The sequence below is a fragment of the Eptesicus fuscus genome, chromosome 20 (genome assembly GCF_027574615.1).
Source record: "Eptesicus fuscus isolate TK198812 chromosome 20, DD_ASM_mEF_20220401, whole genome shotgun sequence".
NCBI classification, from domain to species: Eukaryota; Metazoa; Chordata; class Mammalia; order Chiroptera; family Vespertilionidae; genus Eptesicus; species Eptesicus fuscus.
In genome coordinates this window covers 8129631-8148282 of record NC_072492.1, presented here as the reverse complement: position 1 = coordinate 8148282, position 18652 = coordinate 8129631, and the positions used below count along the sequence as shown (strand labels likewise).

The 18652-nt window shown below is 42.9% G+C and overlaps 1 long non-coding RNA gene across 1 annotated transcript in view; it reads left to right on the top strand.

Moving 5' to 3' along the window:
• Positions 1-7368, top strand: part of LOC114227049 (uncharacterized) — a 48609-nt gene extending 41241 nt beyond the window's left edge. Inside the window, exon 4 of the long non-coding RNA XR_003613137.2 lies at positions 7197-7368. This is a non-coding gene — a long non-coding RNA (uncharacterized LOC114227049). The remainder of the gene's footprint in view (positions 1-7196) is intronic.
• Positions 7369-18652: the final 11284 nt, after the last annotated feature.

Genomic DNA, 18652 nt, shown 5'->3' with positions numbered 1-18652 from the left:
TCAACCTGCCTGTTTGTTTTTTTAAGTAGCATTTAACATTTCCCATTACAATTAGTTATGATGTGATGTGAGAAGTAAGCACAGACTCTGAAGGCACCCAGCGGACGTATCACGGCTTCAGCAGCTATGAATACAGGAAGGAACTGATCTGAGATCCACAAATCAAGCTCATGAAAATTTTAAAACGGAGATTAGAGGTCTTACAGATGTTAATGAGAAAAGACATTTTATTGTACACTGATTGAAGGGCCTTTATTGAAGGGAGCATATGACATAGAATCAGATGGTCTTGGACCACTCACGCTGAGGAGCCCTGTCAGAGTCGGAGCCCGTCTGCTTTCTCCAGAAAGAGTAGGAACCCAAGCCCAGCCTGCAGGGCCCACTTTGTTTCTAGACTCACTGGTGTTGGTTCTCGCTTTGGGAAGGAGCTGGACCTTTGGTGTCTCTGGGGAAGCTGCCTCTTGGCTGGAGTTCTCTCCGCCATCATCATGCCCTGTGATTGGCAGGTTAGCCCTGTGATTGGCAGGTTCCCGCAGGCAGAAGGCATCTGCTCACTTGGCAGGTCCTGAAAGGAAGGCTGGAGGGCGGAGTTTTCCCTGGGGAGCCCTGCAGGCTTGTGACTGCTCCATGGTCTGGAGCACCTCTAGGAGCCTTGTTAGGAGGCAGGGATGCGCTGTCTCTCTTCTGGTCCTACAAGGCTGAAGGGAGACTTACGAGGGCCGAGCTGCTGGCAGAGCTGTCCTGCAGAGCTGGTTCGTCCAGACCAAACACCTTCACCCAGGAAGAGGCCACGAAAGACTGAGCTGTCCAAAATGCCTGTCCAGGGAAGGTGCAAGAAGAACACTTGGAGTAAGAACCAAAGGTATCTCAGCCCCTTGTTTCAGGAAGAGGACTTGTGTGAGGGGTGTGAGTATGCCCAGTGCCCACTGCCAGGCCACAAACATGTTGTCCAGAAAACACAACGAAAGGTCTGCGATCATCCCCTCTCCCCTTTTGCAGTAAACAGAAAGATCCACACACCTGGAGGCACTCCCATCTGCCCCAAGGAGCACACAGCACCACCTAGACATGATCCTGTCAATGGATGGCACACTGCAGGTGTCTGATACTGATGCCTGTAGCTCAAACGTGTAGTCTTTCCTTTCCAGGCTGGGCCAGGTCCCAGGGTCCATCACTGCTGCCGTGGCCTCCTCTTGCTCTTTTTTTTTTAAAATTAAATTTTATTGGGGTGACATTGGTCAACACAAACATATAGGTTTCATGTGTGGATTTCTAAGTTACAAAATCTGTATATAGCACCATGTGCCCACCACCCAAAGTCAAATCTTCTCCTGTCACCTCATGTTAGGACCCTCTTCTTGCCCCACCCCCCTCCCTCTGGCAACCACCACACTGCTGTTTGTGTTCATAAGTTTCAGTTTTATATCCCACATATGAGTGAAATCATATGGTTCTTAGCTTTTTCTATCTGACTTATTTCACTTAGCATAATGTTCTCATGGTCCATCCATGTTATTGTAAATGACACTATTTCATCCTTTCTTATGGCTGAGTAGCATTCCATTATGCATATGTACCACATCTTCTTTATCCAGTCCTCTATTGCAGGGCACTTTGGCTGCTTCCATGTTTTGGCCACCGTGAATAATGTTGCAATGAACATAGGCGCGTATATATCTTTGCGTATAAATGTTTTGAATTTTTTCAGGTATATACCCTGGAGTGGGTTTGCTGTGTCATATAGTCGCTCTATTCTTAATTTTTTTTGAGGAATCGCCAGACTGCTTTCCATAGTGGTTGTACCAGTCTACATTCTCACCAGCAGTGAATGAGGGTTCCCTTTTTACCACAGCCTCTCCAATACTTGTTATTGCTTATCTTATTGGTAATGCCCACTCTAACAGGTATAAATAAGGTGGTATCTCATTGTAGTTTTAATTTGCATTTCCCTAATTGCCAGTGAGGTTGAACATTTTTTTCATATATTTATTGGCTGTTTGTTTATCTTCTTGGGAGAGGTGTATTTTCAGGTTCTCTGCCCACTTTTTTTATTAGATTGCTTTATTTGCTTGGTGTTGAGTTTTACAAGTTCTTTATATATTTTGGAAATTAAACCTTTGTCAGAGCTACTGTTTGCAAATATCATCTCCCATCTGTTTGTTTTGTTGTTCATTTCTTTTGCTGTGCAGAAGCTCTTCAGTTTGATATAGTCCCATTCATTTATTTTTGCCTTTGGAGTCAAGTCCATAAAATGTTCCCTACCACCCAGGTCCGTAAGTTTGGATCCTGTATTTTCTTTTATGTAATTTATAGTTTTGGGTCTCATGTTTATGTCTTTGGTCCATTTTGAATTAATTGTTGTACATGGGGACAAACTGTAATCCAGTTTCATTTGTTTGCATGTGGCTTTCCAGTTTTCCCAGCACCATTTATTGAAGAGACTATCTTTAATCCAATGTGCTTTTCTGGCTCCTTTATTGAAAATTATCTGTCCATATATGTGTGGTTTTATAGCTGGGATCTCTATTCTGTTCCATTGATCTGTGTGTCTGTTTCTCTGCCAATACCATGCTGTTTTGATTATCGTAGCTCTGTAGTATAATTTGAAGTCAGGTAGTGTGATACCTCCAGCTTCGTTCTTCTTTTCCAGGATTGCTTTGGCTATTTGGGGTCTTTGTGGTTCTATACAAATCTGATGATTTCTTGTTCTATTTCTTTAAAAAATTACATTGGGATTTTGATGGTGATTACATTAAATCTGTATATTGCTTTGTGTGATATGGCCATTTTAACTACATTGGTTCTTCCAATCCATGAACACAAGATATTTTCCCATTTCTTCATGTCTTTTTCAATCTCTTTTTGTAATTTTCAGTATATAAGTCTTTCACATTCATTGTTAAGTTTATTCCTAAGTATTTTATTATTTTGGTTGCTAATGCAAAAGGAATTTTTTTTCCATTTCTTTTTATGAAATTTTGTTGTTGGTATATAGGAAGGCAATGGATTTTTGCACATTGATTTTGGATCCTGCAACTTGACTGTATTTATTTATTGTTTCTAGTAGTTTTTTTTTGTAGAGTCTTTAGGATTTTCTATATACAACATCATGTTGTCCGCAAAAAGTGAGGCCTCAAGGCACTTGAGTTTGTGTCCATACACCAAAGAGTGTTAGGGCAGCTCAGGGGAGCAAGCCAGATCAGTTCACAGCCCAACCAATGCCACCACCTTCCTACCTATTCAGGGATGCCCCACGATGCCTTGATTATATATGTTATAGTTAAATAGAGAGAGACATTCTGGAAGGAGAAATAGAGTTGCTTGCCTAATAGTCTCTAGTCTCTCTCCCCATTCTCTGTTCCTCCTTTTCCTTTTTCTTTCAACTCCCACAATCACTCAGGTCAGAAAGAGTGAGTTTTCCTTGACCATCTTTCCTGCCCCTTTACTTAAAGCTCTAGGAGCCTGTTGGCTGGCCTTCCCCGCGATGTGCTAAGTGGGAGCTGGGGCGTTTAGAACATGGGTCCTTTTCCCACAGTGCCCCACTATAGACCCTATTGTTTATCTTGCATAGCAAACTGTTTTGAAGGTCAGAAGCTTTCTCTTTGCCTCTTCCCAAATAGTCCTTATGCACTCCCTCCCCCTCAAGTCAGTCCTCTCTCTCCCCGCGAGGGAACAGGTCCTGGATGTGGAAGGACAAGACAGAAAATCACACTCGTATTTTAAAATTATTGTTCCTATTACATACAAAAAGGAGAGCTCCCTTCCACCAACACACACACACACACACACACACACACACACACACACACACCCCTCCCTTGCCTTTCTGTCCTGCTGAATGTTCGGGGGATCTTAGAGACAAGGACAGAAACCCTTGAATAGGATCAGCAAGGAAAATCTCAAGTCCTTCATGGGGAAAAGGACAGCAGCTACCTATGCTCCTGGAAATGTTGTTTCTCCATCTGCATACTGTTAAGAAAAAGTGTAAAAGGACATATACGGCAAGAAATCAACCACCCTGGGAACCACACTGGCTTTTGCCCAGGGCGATGTTCTTCAAAGACTACATCTTGGCCTGCACACCCTGCTTTTCCCAGTCCCACCAGGGCCAAGAACACGATCCTCCTTGTGCACATCACCACCCCGGCCCAGATCCTTCATCCACCTTCGCGCTCCCTTCCCTTACTGCTTCTCTTGGTGATTGGCGGTCCTTGCTCACTTCCCTGGTCCGGCCCCCTTGCCCTGGTCCAGAATGGATTAATCCATGAAGACATTTGCATGCTTTCTCCAGTCCCAGCCTATCTCTGCAATTCTAATTATTCGTTTTGACAAGAGCCATCCTGGCTCATCCATATTCCAAGCATTGCCTGGAATTTTATCACCAACCCAGGCTAAGTGACAGGCAGAAAAGAATGGAAGGAGAGTGGAGAGATGAGGCAGTGATTGTCAGTTGTGCCATTCTGAATTAGACAGTCCTGAATTTGAGCATCCTTTAAAATATATATACCTTTTTTTTTTTTGAAAGATACACCCAAAACAGCAGTTGCCTCAGGATTTGGGAAGGAGGAGGTTTAGGTGGATTTGGGGAGGAGGAGGAGATTTAGGTGGGTTTGGGGAGGAGGAGGTATAAGTGGGTTTGGGGAGGAGGAGGATAGGTGGGTTTGGGGAGGAGGTGGGATAGGTGGGTTTGGGAAGGAGGAGGTTGGGTGGGTTTAGGGAGGAGGAGGAATAGGTGGCTTTGGGGAGGAGGAGGTATAGGTGGCTTTGGGGAAGGAGGTGGAATAGGTGGGTTTGGGAAGGAGGAGGGATAGGTGATTTGGGGGAGGAGGTAGTATGCTTGTTTGAGGTACCTTTAGCTTCATCTGTAATGTTTTACTTTTTTAAAGATGAATGTATTCACATATTATTTGAGAAATTAAAGGATAACAAATAACAGGTTTACTTATCTAAAAATGAAAGACATTTTTTTTGAAAAATAAAAAAATCTATAAAAGCCCCAGAGTCTTTGGATATAACATAACATGTAAATATTGGTCTACATACTAAAGATAGCACATAGTATGATATCACCTGCCCGTAGTCTAATATTATCTCTGCACTGGACTGTGGGCCGGAGTATATACCCCTTTGTCCCTCTATGGCCGTGGACACTGGTGTGCATTTGGCCCTCAGGAACTGTTTGACAAGCTAAACCTAAAGGGAGCCATCTGGCTCACGTAGGGGTGTCAATGTGAGGAATGGAGACAAGGGACCACTGAGCTGGAGCGCAGAGAGAGAGGGGTGGCTCCGGGAGCCTGTTCTCTCTGGAAATGCACAGCAAGGTGCTGGGGTGCTCGGGTTTTACCCTCGTGCTCACTGCAAGCTGGGATTGGCAGGAGCTCACCAGGAACTCATCTTCTTCAAAGTCTCTGCATGCTGGAGTCGGAATTCCTGCCGGCTGTAAGGGACTGTGTTCTGGAGCTATGGAGTTCCAGTTCCTTGGCACATGAATTGTACCCCGCTCCAAAGTGCACCCAGATGGGGTGGGGGCAATCACCCCCTTCTTTTAAACTGCTGTTTCTCTCCATTTGTTGCTGCAGATGCCAATGCAATTCTTGGTGCATTAATTTGGTTGGGAGATTGCGAAAATGGCAGCAGCATTAATGAAAAATAATGTGCCACCCAGGAGCTAGCTTGAGCGCACTCTCTTAGTATTCCTCTGGACTCTGTTCTTCCAGACTCACAGCTCTGTGTGTGCCGGGGAGGGGAAATGCGATGCTCAGTAGACATGTGAATGAAAAGTGAGACATATCAGAGAAAGGGCTCCAAGTGTGAGAAAAATCTTCACTCTGTAAGGCAGATTTTAAAGGCACTAAGGAGATGGCAAAGAATCAGGGGGAGAGCATTGGATTCCCAGGGTGAAGGTGACAATGGAGGAATTGGGAGAAAGTGGTATAAATGGATAATTTTTAAAAAGAGGGAGAAAGAATACTATCTTCAATAAAAGGCACCAGAACTCTGTGGAGAACTGACTGTGTCTAGTGTATAGCATCACCCTGGAACATCTTACAGTGCTGGGAAGTAAGGAAGTCCTGAAAAAGAAAACAAAGCAAGAACGTCCGTGGAGGAGTGTCCAGTAGACACATGAGCTAACTGAAAGAACTCCCCAAGGACAACGTGGGGATAATTTGAGCAAGAAGTGAATACTGTAGCACTGGGCTATAACCCAAAGTATAAATATCCATGCCATGCTGATAGAAATGGTTGAATATATAAATGATGGAGGAGGAAAAACAAATCTCATGTAGAGAAGAATTCGCCCCTTCATGGAGGTAGAGAGTATCGCCTCTCGCCCTACACATGACCTGCACATAACCTCTTTCCTCCAAGCCATTATGCTCAATTAATATTTGACAAAGGAGGCAAGAGTATACAATGGAGTCAAGGCAGTCTCTTCAATAAATGGTGTTGGGAACATTGGTCAGATACCTGCAAAACAATGAAACCAGACCACCAACTTACACCAGACACAAAAAGTGGGAATAAAAGAAAGCCTTTGTAGTGGAGAAATCTGACAAACGCTACCTCAGCAGGGCAGTCAAGGTTACATCACTATTGTTCAATCACATCAATGGCTTGTGTCCTTGATATGAGGATGGCACATCACCTCGGTGGTCCTCCTCCCAAACACCCATAACTCCAGTCTAACCATGAGAAAAGTCATCAGACGAAGCCAAACTGGAAAACATTCTGCACCATACCTGACTATTCTTCCCCAAGCCGGTCAAGGTCATCAAAAACAAGGGAAGTCTGAGAAAGTGTCACAGTCCAGAGGAGCCTAAGGAGACCTGACCAGTGAATGTAACATGGTGTCCTGAATGGGATCCTGGGGCAGAGAAAGGGTGCTAGGGAAAAGCTAACGGAAGCAGAATAGATACTGCCTGTAGTTAATAACAATCCATCAATATTGTTGCTTGCAACCATAAATGTCAACCACCCTGTGGAACCGGGTCCAGGCTGACAAGAAAACCCGCTCTGTTGCCATCAGAGCCCAGGAGCCGTACAACCACCTCGATAGCCATGTTTACCTTGTAAAAAGTTATAAATGTGGCAAGCTGTGGTTTTAGCATTTAATGTGTGACGAATGCCGATTATTTCAGGTAGTCGCCTTTGGAAGTGCAAGCGATATTTTCAGCTGCCCAATTCATTTGTTCCAGGCTTGCTGACAGAGTAGGGTACCGGAGCCTTCCAAGGAAAGAAGCCGATTTGGGAAAGGATCCATGAAGTTGACATCTGCATCATTGAAAATTAACCGTCCTCATAAGCCATGTCTCCGAGGCTGCAGCCTATGAGATGTGATTGTTCTGTCCTGAGAGTCGTAAGACTAACATTTTCCTCTCACTGTTGAATTAATAAAGTTGTTTTCATTTCATGATGCATGCTCTAGGGGGACTTTCTAATAAATTCAGTTCTTATCAGTTAGAAGCCTCCTTCTGTTTCACATTTCGTTTCCTGTGTGGTCCTTTGTTTCCTAATCAAAATCACAACTCCTAAATTAAGTGAGAAAAGGAGTTTGTTTTCTCAAACCCATTTGATGCGTGAGTAAATCGAAAGCAAGCCAAGGCTGCCACCTCTTTATTTGATGTGTTAAGCAATTAAAAGGTGTTACTCTTTTGGTAATAAAGTATAACCTTGTCCCATGCGGTCCTGACTCTGGCCTCTTTCCATCTGGCTCCTTGCATAATTTGCTGGGATCGCTCTGATCTCAGATTCCAAAATCATCTGGGACTCCACTTAGGTCAAAGCCCTTCTCAGTTGGAGGGAAAATATTGAACTATCCCATTCTTTGCTCTGAATTGGCTGTCACTGGAGCTGGTAGCAAAGTGGATGCCACACGGAGCTAATTTCAGAAAGCTCTTAGAAGAGTTGTTCCCAAGGGCAGCTGTCCACCGAGGGCTGGGCCCAGCAGGGAGAGGAGGGCCCAGATAGAAATAGTGAAGAGAGAATACATAACCACATTTGTCCAAATCTACAGTTAATTGATTAAATGAACTGGATGGCTGCCATGATGCATCCGATGTACACAGAGCTAGTGAGGAATTCGGTAAGACTGAAATATCAAAGAGGACATGTACATGCTTTGAAAACAGCATGGCCCAGGCTACCAGCACTGGTCTGTTTGACTTTTGATCCAGCCCTTATGCTTTTGGCAGAATAAGAAAAAATAAACACTTTTATTGAACCTGTGAGTTTCCAAAATACTTTAATATCTGTGATCTCATTTGATCTTTATGACCCTGTGTTGTACGAAAACACAGAATGACCCTCATGATTCTACAACAAAGACAGTTTGTCCCAGGAGGTCATGAACTAGTAGCTGAACTAGTAAAAAGTAGACTGGAGTTAATTTAATTTTTAGGGGTGTTGTCCTTTACTATTGTTTTTATGTTTAGTTCTGGGGTCTGAATTCATTTGTCAGGTGAAATGTCTCCTAAAAAAGAGATAGCAGAGGCTTGTGCATGCACACACAAACACACTCACTTGCACACACAACATTGCTATCATTTTAAGAGGTTCACCATCATCCCTAGGTTAAGAACCACTGTTGTGCACTGTGTAATAATCCCTATAAAGATGACAGCGCAAGGAATGAGGGATTCTGGCAGAGGACAGTAAGCACTTTAAAGATGAGAATTAAGACCAAATTCCTAAGTTCTTTTGCCAAATTTCCTCTCTTCTCCTGGAATATATTATCTCCCAGAGGGAATGGCATATCCTGAAGTTAAATGTGGTAAAAATACCCTAGGAGAATATGTGCAAAAATGGGAACATGTTGATGAAAAAAACTGGTAAGATATCAACCTGAAAAAATGGGAGGAAGGATAAAATAAAAGGGAAAAATAATGGTCAATTAGACATTTTTAATCATGAACACTGTGCAACCCTGTATTGTGCATATTTATGAACTCCATTCAGGGGCTGGGGGTAGGATTTGTGATAAGAGTGGAGAGATTTGAGTGCCATCAACCAAATGGGCAAGTAGGCACAGCCCCTCATCACACTTGCCACACCTCAGTTACATCTCTAGCTATTTCCAACTGTTCATGCTGGAAATGTATAAGCCATTTCTTGGCCAGGGTCCTTATCACTGTGACTGGACCCAGTGGCAATATCTTGCCCTGTCTGTCAGTTCTCATGGATGCCTTTATTCCTAACAGCTGAACAGACACTGAATCATCTCCTTTCCTGCTCTGAGATCTTCTAGGTCTGCCGGATTTAATTCACTGCCCTGCCTTGACCTCTTTCTGTGGTGTAACCTCTCTGGGCTGACTGCCTGGTTCTAAATGAATCCTCTGCTTCGCTTTCCAAGTGTGATTTCACTGTGTTTGTGCTCATTCTAAATGGCCTGAGCACAACTCCAATGTTGTATGTCTGGATTTCCCTGGTCTCAATTTCTCTCTTTGATCTGGAACTGTCCACAACCTTGTAGCCGCCTCCATCACCATACCAATACCACCATGACCTTGTCCTTCAGTCCCTGGTGACTCTTCCTGGAAGAAGAATTTAGAGGGAGTTCATCTCCTCTCCCCAAGCTTGGGCTTCTAGAAGATGAAATTGGAGCTGGGGGCTGAGGGACGAACAGGAGGGTAAAATGATCAGGCAGTTTCAGGTGCTGAGCTTGGATTCACAAAATAAATTAGAAAACCAGACCCTCAAGCAAAAGTCTAAAAAAATGGTTCTTAGGCTCTCTGGCCAACTATCTCTGGAAATTCACTTGCTAAGCATTTTCAGGCTGGCCCTTCCTCCTTAAATTGGTACCTGGCTTCAGCAAAGGGGGCTATTCAATATCTTGATCAAGGTTCAGGATGTCAGAATGGATGTCTGTCCACTGAAGTAATTCCAGGCTCAAATTAGTAATTTTGAAAATTGATGGGAGTTAACAATTACCAAACTGGTCCTTTTCAGCACAGTTACCTCAGTTATTTTAATGATGGCATTTGTCTATTCAGTGATTCATCCTTAGCTTGGCACTCTACCAACAGATGGTCCATCCAGACAGTGTCTACATCCTGACACTGAGTCAAGAATTGCTCTTTATTCATTTTCTTATATTAATGACCAAGCCTGGTCAATTGGACTAGGTCAGTGGGTTAGATCTAGTTAGTTAATTCAAGTTTTTTCCCTTAAAGGAAAAAGAAAAGCCATACCAACCATTTTTGGTAGATTGTTTAAATCACACATACCTAGTCTGCAGAAGACACCACTGTCTATGGCATGTTTGATTTCATGGAAATCACAAACAGAATTCAAGGTGACCCAATGACAATAGACAAAAGATGCAATGTAAAGGTAAGGCAAGAAGAAAGAAAAACAGTTTACACTGATATAGAACAGGTTGATGAAAACATCACATCTATGTTGAATGTGCTCATACAGTCCTCTTAATTTTAAAGGGAAGCATATTTTTGTAGGATAATTCATGGTGGTTTTGAATAAAATATCAATAAATTCCAACCAAAGAGAACAATGTAAGAGTGATGCACAGACTCTGCAGGTGAATAGCTGGGAGTGGCTGTATGATGATCATTTCTGGTGCACGCCTCATGATCACTTTTTGAAGGTAGACCTAACCCCAGTGTGCATTTCCTATAGCTATAAACCAGTGAGGTTTTTCAGTCAAAAGCACATAACAAGCAATGATATTGGTGCCCTTTGCAATCTCACCCCCTTCCTCTCATAAATGTTTCAGTTTGGGGCAATAAGGCTACAGAATTAAGACAGAATTCTAAAACCATATCTACCTAAAGTAAGAGAATTATGCTTGAACCATTCTGACAGTTACCGCTCACTGAGCTGTTAGTTAAATAAGATTTATTCCTTGTGGCAATTCCAATGACAGCTAATCCTTATTGGCTATTTGGAGTTTTGTGTGTTGAATGGCTCTCTGAGGCTATGACTGGTCTCAGCAGGAAAGGGTTTCACAATTGATTAGTGATGTCTGACATGGGCATAAGAGGGGGCATTATAGCATAGAACATTGTTATAGCCTGTTCTAGCTATAAGGAGTGACTGGCTGCAATGCTAGATAAAGTAATCATATTCCATAGATCCAATCAAGTATATCCATTGAAAATGGCCTAGTACAAATTCATCCAAAAACACACACAACTAAAATGAGGTGTTTTGTGACTCAATATGTGTTTGGGGATACAGAACTGCTTTATATATGTTAGGAGGGGGAAAAAAGAAAACAAATTTTTCAATCATTTGGTGTTGTAATCTAATCTTACTCTTAAGGCAGACACAACCTGGATGGTGTGGCTCAGTGGTTGAGCATCAACCCATGAACCCGGAAGTCATGGTTCAATTCCCAGTAAGGGCACATGCCCAGGTTTCAGGCTGGATCCCAAGTAGAGGATGTACAGGAGACAGCTGATCAATGGCTCTCTCTCATCATTGATGTTTCTATCTCTCTGTCACTCTACCTTCCTCTCTCTGAAATCAATTTTAAAAAGCACATTTAAGAAAAGACAGATGTAATGACCAATTCTAACAGTAGGGTTCTACATTTTGGAGTTACAAGTAAAAAACAGCATGCACATTTACCTTCCCTAGCTAATGAATTTGCAATAAACATGAAGATAGCTACATTTCCTAGTTCTAGATGATCACTGTAGTAAAATAGCCCTTTAAGGAGGGCTATTTCTCAAGAAGCTATTAGACATTGAGCTCACAAGTGGCCCACATGCTAGACTCTTCAATTGTTTCCAGAACGTCTCTTCAGGGGTTTTAAATCTGCTAAGGCATCCTCCTCGTAGTGTAGCTCTTGACCTAACTGACCTAGGGAGCTGGTAGACATTCAGCTGGGGGGGAAACATTTCTGAAATCATCGTGAAGAGGTACTTTTACCTTCCAATCTCTGGTATCTTAGTTAGCTAGGCTGCCATGACAAAATACCAAAGACTAGATGGCTTAACTAACAGGAATGTATTTATCATGGTTTTGGAGTCTGGAAACCCAAGATCAAGGTGCCAGCAGGATTGGTATCTGGTGTCGATACTCTGGTGGGTTGCATGAGTCCCACATGGCAAAAAAGGCTCTGGTCTCTTCCTCTTCTTATAAATATATTAATTCCAGCCTTGGGACTCAACCCTCATAACCTCATTTAAACCTAATTATTTTACAAAGTCCACACATCCAAATACCATCCCATTGGGAAGTTTGAGCTGCAACATAAGAATGGGGGTTGGGAGGTTGCGGGACACAAACATTCAATTGATAACATCTGATATGTGGTAGAGAGAAGGTTGTTCTATAAGGTCCTAAGTAGGATTACAGATGCAAGTCGGAAAGTGTAATTTATTTGTTTGTAATTTGGGGTCTACCCAGTGACTAGCACATAGTCGAGGCTCATTAAATATTTATTGAAGGACTGATTGGCAGAATAAATGATAAAAAGTGAATACATAAATGCAGAGGTGAGTTCATCTTAGGCCAGGCTAGCCACAGAGATAAATTGAGGTCATTCTTGTCTTCCCATGACTAGATATAGGTTTAGAAGTAAAAGTCTAGAGGATATAAATTATTGCGCACCCACCCAATTCTAAAATGCCACAATTCTAGAGTCCTAATTATGCATGATGCAAACTTCCTTAACTCCATCTCTAGGAGGGAAATGTCAGGGGAAGGCATTCCCTTTCCTTTGCTTCCTATTTGGAATCTTATTTCACTAAAGCAATTGCTTTGAGTCTTGAAAAGTGTAGGAAAAATACCCACCATTCCCAGTATAACCTAAACTGGCATCCTCTAACATCTCTCTAATAATAGATGGTGGCAAACATGACCTCTCTTCCTTTCTATCTCATTTTCACAATGTTTTATATAGAGCATGTCATTTAGCAGGGTTGACTTGTGTCTTCTTCCCACCTTCAAATTCATATGTTGAATTTCTAACCCCCCAGTAACTCATAATATCACCTTATTTGGAGACAGGGTCTTTAGAGAGGTAATAGAATTAGAATAAAGTCTTAAGGGTAGACCCTAATCCAATATGACTGGTGTCCTTATTAAAAGAGGTTAATTTGGAGACCAAATTGTATACAAGAACATCTTGTCAACATGAAGATGGCTATGTATAGCCAAGGAGAGAGACCTAGAAAAGACCCTTCATTCACAGCCCTCAGAAGGCACCTACCCTGCCAACACCTTGGTTTCAGTCTTCTAGCTTCTGGAACTGTGAGACAATCGATTTTTGTTTTATAAGTCACCCAGTCTGTGGTACTTCATTATGGCAGCCATAGCAAACTAATACAACAGCTATGAAAAACAGCTTCAGACATCGTGTGGACTGAAGTTGGTCCTAATACGTTTCTGTTTAGAGACTATGCTATAATGTGTGGATGGTCTTAGCTATTATCTATCTATCTATCTATCTATCTATCTATCTATCTATCTATGCCTAATATGCAAAGTGTCCCCTCAGGAGTTGGACCAACCGGGAGTTCAATTGCTCGCTATGACATGTGCTGATCACCAGTGGGTGGCGTGGAACAAAGGAAGGCCCTGGCTGGCAGCCTGCAGCCACTAGCGACCCTACTCATGCATGAATTTCATGCACTGGGTCTCTAGTGTTGTTATAAACCATCACAAACACTGGTTGGCTTAAAATACCTAAAACAACAACAACCTTTTACTTCTCATGATTCTGTGGGTTGGTTTGGGCTCAGATGGATGGTTCTTCTGTTCTCATCTGGACCAGACTGAAACTGAGGTGTTGGCAAGGAAGGTTCCTTCTGAGGGCTGTGAATGAAGGGTCTTTTCCAGGTCTCTCTCCTTGGCTATACATAGCCATCTTCATGTTGACAAGATGTTCTCCTTGTATGCAATTCTATGCTGCATTCAGCTGGGAGCTCAGTTGGGAATAAGATGCTGGAGATGGCATCTTTTAGGATATATTTCTCTCCACATGGCCACTCACCACTCAGTATTCTAGGTATCCCAGGCTGCTTACATGGTGGCTAGATCTCAAAAAATGCAGAAGTGTCCAGGCCTCTTTATGGCTAGACTTGAAGCTGGTTCAGCATCATCTCTGCCACATTCAAGTCAAAGTCAAAGCAAGTCACAAGGCCAGCCTAGCTCCAAAGGGAGGACAAAAAGACTCCATCTCCTGATAGGAGGAGTGGCCATCATTAATTTATAGCAAAATGCTATTTGTTCTCCTGCCCTTGCTGGTGCCTCTACTCCTCTTAACGTTGATTTTCCCCTTGTCTTACAACTGGTTTCACCTACAGGATCTGTCTGAGACAGAAAGCATGGCAGTGGCGTGGGCCATCATCCTGTCGATCTCAATGCCACTCTCAATCTCAACTAAGAACTGGCCATGGCTTCCTGCTCCCATATTGCTCCTTAAATCACCTTTGTTGTTAGTTACACAAGGGAACAACCCTCCAAGTTGAACCTCTTCATGCACCTTCCCACAATGGCTCAGTTGGCTAAGCCTTTTGCCAGGGATACCCGCTACATCCCTGATTTCAACTCTCCAGCCTCACTCTGCCAATACTTCATGCCACCACCAAAATCAGGGCCCTGCTTATAACCCATCCACTCTGTTGGTTCTGTGGATAATTGCCTAGATTCCCCCAATCTTGTACATCTATTATAGTCTATCTATCTGAATGAATACTGTGCTTCTGACAATTTCTAAAACTCATGTGTCCCTTGATAAGCTTGCATGAAGCTTTGTAATAATCTTCAACAGTTGGCCATTCACCTCTGACCTTGCCCCACTGGAATGTGAGTTTCACACCAGGAATACACTCATCGTTATCTATACTTTCTCTTAGCTGCTTTCAGTGAATTGGAGAGTTCTAGCCTAAATTCTGTTTAGAGGCACTTTGATGACATTGTCTATGAATGGCCACCTGTCTTATCTCCCACAGGTTGGCCTGTCCAGCTCCTCTCATCTCCAGCCCCCAGCCCTTACCCGCCATGAAACAGAGCAGGGGATGTGCCAGGTCATTCACAGGAGGGCAAAGCCATGTCTTCCAACTTAAACCTTTGATCGTGTTGATCAACTAACTGTGAGGTCAATTGTATCAGTTAGGACCCTTTAGCTGGGGAAAGAAAATCCAGTAAAAAGGATCTCAATTAAAGCATGGATACATTGGCTCTGGTGACACAGAAGCACAGGTGTAGGCAGGCTTCAAGGTGATGAAGCTAGATTCAAGGTTCAAATGCTGCCAGCAAAACTTTCTTCCATCTCTTCATTCAGCTGACTTTCCTGCTGGCTTCTTTCTCAGGCTTCTTGTGGGACCCAACAGCCCTGGGGTCTGCCTTTTCAGGACAAGATAGGTGCCACAGTGCCATGCTTACCTCCTCCCAGGGAGAGGAGTGAGCATCTCTCTCAGTCCTGCCCACACAGTCCTGTGGGTCATCTGACTGGATGAGCTTCTGCCACTGACTTACTTTGTCCAGACTTTTGGCTAAGGAGTTAAGAGGTGTTGTTCAGCTTAAATTTGGATTATGTGGAACCTCATGCAGACCACATGGGATGAGAGTGATGGAGGGTAAATCTCTGAATATAGATCAGAAACTGTGGCTGAAAGAAAGGAGGAAGAGTGTTGGGAGGCAAGGAACAAATGTCTACTACACTGAGAGAAATAGTATATTAGAAGACAGGTTCCTAAAATGCTTAAAAGTCTGGAATAATGGGCTCAAGTTTTAAAATTAACCAAAATATGTATGAAGTATTGCACATGAATACAAAAAGTTATCCTAAGTAGCACAGGTGTGAAAAAACACTCAAGTCAACAATAAGCTCAGTATGAGCCAATAAATTGATTTGCCTATCAGAAACAATAATGAAATCCAAAGTATTCTAATTTTCTAACTATTAGAACTATTTAACACTAGAGGCCAAGTGCACAAAATTCGTGCATGGGTAGGGTCCCTCGTGGCTGCTGGCTGTCAGCTGCTGTCCCAGGCTTCCATTCTGCAGCTGCCAGCTGCCTGCAGGGGCCTCCCTTCATTCCACACTGCCCCCTGGTGGTCAGCGCACATCATAGCAAGCGATGGAACTCCCGGTTGGTCGAACTCCTGAGGGGGCACTTTGCATATTAGGCTTTTATATATAGAGATTGGGATTTATGGCATTAAGAGATAGTTTCTAGCTTGCCACCAGATATGCTAAAGCAGAAGCTATATAATCACTCAAAGGGATGCCATTGAGGGAATTGGGGATCACAGACTCACTCATTCACTCACATTCATTATTCAACACATATTTACTAAAATGCCTATGTACCAGTCTCAGATTTCTTATAATAGATGCTGGGACAAACTCTGGCATGCAGGCTTGGCTCATTTTTAGGGATCAACACCTATGGAAATGGGGGAGGGAGCAGGTGGGGCAGATGGCAGTGGCGTGAGCCATCATCCTGTCGATCTCAATGCCACACAGACCCATCAAAGCCTTTGCCTCAGGGAACTCTGACACTTTGGAGAAAACACGTTCCATCAGAGTTTCTGCAATGGCTGGGCCTTTACACCTCCAACGTGATTAGTCTATGGAAATGGACCATCCAGGGAAGGAAGACTGTGTTCCCAGAAGAGGCAAGTTTCTATACCTGAGGCAGACCCTCAAGGAGCTCTTAGCTGGAGATGGGTCTTTCCATGTCCATACAGCCTACTGTGTACCAAGCACTGTCCTAGACACTGAGAATACAACAGTCAAAACAGATAACAAAATTCAAACAAGAGCAGATATTTTAGTGGAAGGTGAGAATAGACATTTTTAATATCTAAATGAAAGTATATCTATTTGTGGTAAATGCCATGATAAAAATGCATCATGATAGGGGGAAGATAGATCATGATGAAAGAAGAAGTGTTGGGTAGTGGTGTGATGGTTATGCTATCTTCCTTAGGATGGTCAGGAAACCTCTTTAATAAGTGGTGTTTAAGTAGAAACTTAGAAACCTGCACACATCTGGGCCTGAAAGGGTTCCAGGCAGACCACAAATGCAAACGCTTTGAGGAATATCAAGGGCACCATTGTGGCTGGAGTGAGTGAGTAAGGAGAGAGTTGTTGGATATGAACTCAGAAGGATAGCAGGGACCAGATCACGGGGCCATGAAGCCATCGTGGGAAGAGACAATAGAGATTACTTCTTAAATAAACACTCCCTCTACTTAGCTTCCCCCCCGCCAGCCCCGCATTTTATAGAGGGGAAAACCAAATTCTATGGAAGTGTATGCTTAATACAAATTTGCATAGCTAGGTAGAAACCCTAGAGCAAGTCAGAATGGAGACAGAAGACACATAATGTATCTATTAGATGCCTTTGATTGCATCTAAGAGGAACTCTAGATTCAAATAAGAGTCCACAAATGGAAATTGTATTATTTCACATTATTGGAAGACCAGAGTTAGGAGAGCCCTGAGCATAGTTCCATGAGTGGTTCAAAAATGCTAGTTCCATCTTTCCATCTGCCATCTTCAGTGTATTAGTCAGGATGGGGTAGGATATGCTGCAATAATGGACCCCAATTCTAATGGCTTTATGATGAAAAAGTATATTTTTTTCTCATGCTACATGCCCATAGTGGGGCATTATTTTTATTATCTGTGGGCTCTACTCACTGTTGTCAGTTACAGTCTAACAAAGCCACTTCCATGTAGAACATTGCTGATCACTATGCCAGAAGAAAACGAGAGCTTTAGAGGGTCTCGAAATTGCAAGTAGATGCTCTGGTTCAGAAATAACACACATTATTTCTGCTCATGATTTGTTGACCAGTTGGTACTAAGTCACTTTCCCTTCCTACTCACAAATGAACCCAGAATTGCAATTCTATTATATTTCTGGAAGGTAGAAATATTTAGTGAGCAGCATTAGTGACTATGAAACTGAATATCAGTTTCAACTAACCACTGGTTTCTGTCATGGGCCCCACCCCACCTCAAGTTCATAACAGCCAGAAAAACAACACTAAAAAAAGTAGAGGAATTACCACTGGTTTTAAGAGCAAGGAAAATATCCCCAGAATCTCTCAACAGTTCCCTCATTTTGTATTGGCCAGAACTGGATCACATGTCCATTCTTAACAAATCACTGGCAAGAGAAATAAGGTTATTACGGTTGGCTTATCCCAACTAGGATTTACTTTCTAGAGCCAAGGATGGGGTCACTTTCCCCCGAACCCAAAGGCTGTCTGTAGTTGTTATAGGTGTTAAAAAAAGATGCTTCTTCTCTGGAATGTTTGATGAGTCAGACCCACAGAGGAAGGACACTGCCACACTGTCAACAATTCAGGTATTGAAAACTAGGAGGAGAAAGTAGGGAAATGGATGTTGGTAGGCAACCAACCTGGACTACTACCAGGGACAACCCAGGAGGGCTGGAAGTGTCAGTAAAGGGATTAAGAAGTAAAAATTGGCCATTACAAAATAGTCATGGGGCTATGCAGTACAGCTTAGGGAATGTGGTCAATAATCTACACTAATAAAAGAAAAAAGATGCAAATTGACCATACCTTCATGACGCCCACCAGCCAATCAGGAGTGAGATTGCAAGTTAACCCAACAAAAATGGCAGGTTAATTTACATACACAGACACCCAGCGGCCAGGGGCGGGATGCATGCATCTTTGCCATGGTGACAACACAGGCATT